Source organism: Dioscorea cayenensis, chromosome 18 (genome assembly GCF_009730915.1).
Source record: "Dioscorea cayenensis subsp. rotundata cultivar TDr96_F1 chromosome 18, TDr96_F1_v2_PseudoChromosome.rev07_lg8_w22 25.fasta, whole genome shotgun sequence".
In the NCBI taxonomy this organism is placed as follows: Eukaryota; Viridiplantae; Streptophyta; class Magnoliopsida; order Dioscoreales; family Dioscoreaceae; genus Dioscorea; species Dioscorea cayenensis.
Window position 1 is genome coordinate 9,930,833 of NC_052488.1, and position 5,666 is coordinate 9,936,498.

Genomic DNA, 5,666 nt, shown 5'->3' on the forward strand with positions numbered 1-5,666 from the left:
AGAAGTTAAACTCTCTATCATTCACATGGTTAATAGCCTTATCATTTCTCTATTGCAACGATATGATTCTATCATAACTTATATTTTGTAATATTAATAAGAATTTTTTAAGAATAAAATTTTAATGCTAATATCATCATTACAAACCACATTCATATCTTTCTTGTTCTTTTAATACAAAGACCATCACTCACTTCTGGTTCTTTTAATACAAACACCATCACTCACTTTTATAAAATTATTGGTGACAATGGCAGCAGCATCATTGTTAATACAAAAGTTAAATCAAGTTGCTTCATTGTTTTTGGTGAAGCATGAAGCATCAACATGTTTTTAATTGGAGAGGGAAGAGAATTTAATTTCACAATTGGCGCATTAGTGTGAGGATACTGTAAGCTTGTGAGGAACAAGGACAGATTGTGAGTTGACCTAATTATCATGGTTTACAAAGTGTAAATTGACAATTTATACAATAATACACTACACCAATTTAATTCTTTAGAGGCAGAAAGGAAGAGCCGGTTTTAAAAAACCGGCTCCATAATTAACATTAAAAAAAATCCATCCTATGTTTAGAGCCAGTTTAAAATAACCGCATCTAAAAATTAAATTTCATATAGGATTCTTTGGTCTTCTTCGTTTGCTCGAGCGGCGACCCCCAGGAGAGAAGATATCAGAACCCGAAGCGCCTCGACTCCCTCTCCTCGCCCCTTCCTCGGCGCAAGATTGACTCTTGTCGAAACCCTAACCCTCAACCTAGTCCCGACCCAGCTTCTCCTCCGGCGATAGTGGCTGGTTCTCCAGCGATGATGAGATTCACACCGATCTCTTCAACCAAACCTCTTCTCTCACCCTTAACAATTGCGATGATGATGAGACCGAAACCCTAATTTCCTCCTCCACCGACTCATCGGACGCCATTAATCTTAGGAAAGAGGTGGAGAAATTGACGGTCAAGGAGAGCTTCGCCGTGGTGAAGAGATCCGGCGATCCATGGCGAAGATGATTGTGGACGAGAAGGAGCTGTACGAGCCCCCTACTCTGGAGGAGCTCTTGCATTGCCTCCTCTCTCTTAACTCTCGCCGCCACCACTGCACCATCATCTCCGCCTTCTCCGAGATCTGCCACCACCGCCGATAAGCAACACCCTTTAGGTTCACTGTTCTTCTCCTCATCTTTGCTCATATACTCTCGTACTTCTATACAAATACTATGTTTTAACAATAATAATAGAATAGTAACATGACTTGTGCCTGTACAACTATGGTCATGTTTAAATTCCTGGCTAAAGTCTGGTTTGAACTATGATATACTTATTTGAATCCACTTGCTGATGACCAATGATGGGTTCTCAACATTGGCTATAAATAATAGAATGTAAAAATTTTATGTTTGCAATACTGGAACCAATTCAATGAACTTTCTAATTAAGAAGTTATAATGCTCTTTTGCAAAGTTGTTTTAAAACAAAGGCCTTAGCCCTATAACCATTAGACATTTTACAATAAATGGTTCGACAAGGAGATGTTGAGTATTCACGAATGATGCATTGCATTGCTACTTAGATTTGATATAACAGATTGATAGATGCCCAGTATTTTATTCTTTCTAACCGGTTAGCTCTTATCTTTTTAATTTAATGATGCTGTCAAGAATGTGTAATTATTTTGCTTATGCCGAAAATTTTATGAACCTAGTGGATTTTATTTTTGACTTGTACAAACTTGAGTGGCATTCAAATTTTTATATATTTGTTTGTTAGCTCTTTGCGCAATATATTTCATTTGATATAGATAATTCATGATCTATATTTGATGGTACTAAGAAATAAACATTTTTTTCTCATGTTTCTGGAATTTGTTCCCCTCTTATCCTCGAGAGAAATAATTCCCCTTGTTTATGTTGATTTGAGTGGTTTTCCACATTAATGATTTTTGTTAATTGCTTTAATTTCTGCTTGTTTGATCTTGATATCCATGAAACCAATGCAGTTTGGTGCTGAGAAAATGCATAAGGGCAGCAAGTATGTGTTATTTCTGGATGATGATGTTAGACTGCATCTTGGATCAGTTGGAGCTCTAACTGCAGAAATGGAGAAAATTCCTGAGGTCTATTTAATATTTTCTTTCCATGATGCGTCATATTTTAATATAGATGATAGTTACTTTCTCCTGTTTGTTGAAATGAAATAGATATTTATTCAAACTGGATATCCTCTTGATCTGCCTTCTAGAAGCTTGGGAAGCTATTGCATTTATGAATATGACATGGTAAATAATTATCAGAAAAACCTATCTATCCTCCTAGCCATTGTCCTTCTGCATATTAATTCAGAATTTGGGCAATTACCTTCCAACAATTTGTTCTGACTTAAACAAAGAAGCTACTCACACTGCATCAAAGTTGAAGCAAATTTTTAAACATATTCTTTAAAGCAACCAATTTGTTGGTTTCTTCTTTTACGTAACACAATTATTGCTACTGCAAAATTTGCAATCAAGCATTATTCTCTTACAGAAAATATCTAGTTATTCCAACTGACTTAGTAGTACCATTAATGCTATTGATGGAATTTATTATTTTTGTCTGAGGTGAATTTATACTCAAGGATAATATTTTCAGCCTTGCTCAATGGGATTTGCAACTGGTGGGAAGACATTTTTCCTATAGAGTGGCTATATAAAGGTACATGGTTCATCATTCATATCACATTTACATTGACCTGCAAAACATATCTAGAATTTTGACACTTAGGGACTTATTAAAGTTGTTCCATCCTCTTAGATGCATGCAGATGATTTTAGAAAAGATTCACATGGTGTTGTTAGTGGACTGAGAGATGGTGGATATTTTGATGACATGACTCTTGCTGCAATAGCTAGTGATTTCTTGCTTCATATGCATGACTTGAAAATGCATTTATTTTTTCATGCTGTAAGTGAAATAAGCAAAAATAATAGTAATAAAATAAAAAAGGCTTCACTGATGAACTCAATTCTTCCATCTAATACTCGTGCATATGATGATTGCACGCATCAAATCTGTTCATATGGTCCTAACTGTGCATGAACTACATATGGCAGATTAGATATGATCAAGTGACCATTTTTCCCATGCAGATGCATTCTAATGTTTCTAATTAATTTTCTAAAATTATCCAAATGTTATAAATCCTAATAATATTCAAGCCGTTAAGATGCATAACCCGCACTTCCTTATCAGGGAAAACAAAAACTTATTTCTTCACCATTAGTTGCTGTCTTTCCTCATCCTCTTGCTACCTAAGCTTTGCTAGGTAATCAAATTCAATTTAGTATTTCTGATAAGCTCATCCATAACCATGTCATATTTATTATACTAATCCTGTTTAGGTTCCAAATTTACTAATGAAACAAACTTTTGTTCTAGTTGATTGTTAACTGGTCATGTCATCCTTGCTATTCTTCTCTTGTGCAGATACTGGAATTACCTGAGGAAGCAAACTTTTGTTCTTGAATCTTACATTTCAGAGGTTAACTGGCTCATGAACCAAGCATTATTTTTTGTGCACTGCTATCTACCTTGGGCGTTTGTTGTACCATATTTCATGGCAACTATACAATTTTTGGCTGCCATAAGAGCACAAATTAGTAACTATCTCTTCAGAGAATCAAATTCATTATCTTGTGGTGAGCAAACTACTCTATTCTTACAAAATTACAAACTGGCCTTAAAGCTACCAATTTTTTTACCTCATCAGCTACTTGTACACATGATCTTCAGTAAAGGGGATTGGATTTGAAGTTTTTGATTGGGGATTAAACTTAAATTGGGTGTTGTTCAGGCTTTGTCATTGGCTGGCTGCTTGGTAGTTTGCATAGTTATTACACTTGTCTCAACGTGGAACTTGACAAAGGTGGAAATTCAGTTGTGCAACATGTCATCTCCTGAGGGACCGAAAACGTCACTTGGTTCCTATAACTGGGGACTCGTATGCATCGTCTTCACATCATTAATTTATTTCAGGTGACTAAATATTATTCATTGATAATGCATTCACTATGTATATATATTAATTTCTTCTTATTGACTTCAAAGCAGGTATTTTTTGCCATGCTCATAGACAATTTCTTGTGCCCCATTTCTGCGATGCGGTCGTATTTTTCATAAAAATATGTAACCTAGTCTAGAGTTCAATGCTACTTGAAGGAAGGAAAAAAATAAGCAAGGTATGCTTTTAATGTTCTTTGATTCTTAAATGAGTTTTTACATCAAAGTTAAGGTTCTAAATTTTTAACAGGCTTCAACGTTGTCATGATTGTACCAAGCATTGGCTTTTTCTTCATTGAACAACTCATCTAGTTGAATTAGTTTTATGTTCAAGGACATGTTCTTTCTTTGAAGTATAATTCTAGTTAACTACACTTGTTTCTATCAAACAACAATATTAACTGCCAAAAAATATGTACAAATCTTGAGAAACTTGAACACTGGCAATTCTTTTTTTGGTAGCTTCTGATCATGCAATGTCTATACTAAATGTACTAAATAAAAATATGATCAACATACACATTGATGCAAAATCTGAACACAAAATATGATATTCTCCAAATCTCTAGTGACAAACAATACCATGGTTACCATGAAAAACTAACTCCATTGATTTTACAAACTGTTTTGCACATTGAAAGACTTAAACAAGATGGTGTGACTTATTCTAATCTTGGAGGGAAACATTTATAAAGTAAAGTGGTTTGCATTCTAGAAAGTCTCATTTGTTGGATCTTTAGTAAAAAGATTGGTTCGATGGCGTAAACTGAAGAGGTTTGATAGCTAGAAACCATCATTTCCCATAGAGAGCATGTGGCATTCTTTGTGTTTTTATTTTCTTCTTCTTTTCTTGTGCAATTGCTTGTAATCTCCTTTTTTTTTTTTGTCATTTTTTGGGAACAATGTATCAGATTCATTCATTTGATTCTTTTGTATAGCTTTTTTTTTCAATTGAATATTGTGTAAACTATTTAACTAATGCAATTCTTCATTAGATATGTGCCTTTCTTATTTTAGATTGATGAGCAAAGAGTGATGCGTACAAAATTATCATGTCAGTAAATTTACTCTGAGTTAAAAGCAATCAAGTTTTATCTTGTATTTTGTTGATCAGAAATAGTGTTTTTCTTGTGAGGTAAAAAAAATAAATTAAAATTCAATTCAACTAATGAACAAATATAGAGGTGGTTATCACCGTTTCTAAAATTCTTATACCTCCTCAATACTTTTAGAGGCGGTTATAACCGCCTCTAAAACTTTTATTTTTCAAATTCATATTTTTAGAGACGGATATAACCGCCTCTAAAACTTGTGAAGAGGGATAAGAAACTATTAGTTATGGAGGTGGTTATAACCACCTCTATAGTTATTTCAGAGGAATAAGAAATTATTAACTATAGAGGCGGTTATAACCGCCTCTAAAGCTATTTGCAATATATAAGAAATTATAAGCTATAGAGGCGGTTATAACCACCTCTACATTTGTTATAAAAAACCGCTTTTGTAGATCAAATTTATCCCAATGGTTAGTACAAACTGGCTCTAAAGTGTAGAGCCGGCTTGATTCGAGACGGTTTAGAGGTGGGTGAAAAATTCGCCTCTAAAGCTATAGAGGCGGTTTTAACCACCTCTATAGG

At 34.3% G+C, this 5,666-nt stretch overlaps 1 long non-coding RNA gene across 3 annotated transcripts; it reads left to right on the forward strand.

The window, feature by feature from the left end:
- Positions 1 to 614: 614 nt before the first annotated feature.
- LOC120281722 lies at positions 615 to 4,143 on the forward strand. Of its 3 annotated transcripts, none has more exons than XR_005542772.1 (6): positions 615 to 1,154; positions 1,992 to 2,108; positions 2,193 to 2,270; positions 3,457 to 3,668; positions 3,824 to 4,005; positions 4,081 to 4,143. It is a non-coding gene; the product is annotated as an uncharacterized LOC120281722 (long non-coding RNA). The 3 variants fall into 3 exon arrangements; XR_005542771.1 differs by lacking the exon at positions 2,193 to 2,270 and adding an exon at positions 2,623 to 2,685; XR_005542773.1 differs by lacking the exon at positions 2,193 to 2,270 and adding an exon at positions 2,623 to 2,685 and having other exon boundaries at positions 4,078 to 4,108.
- The last annotated feature ends 1,523 nt before the right edge of the window (positions 4,144 to 5,666 follow it).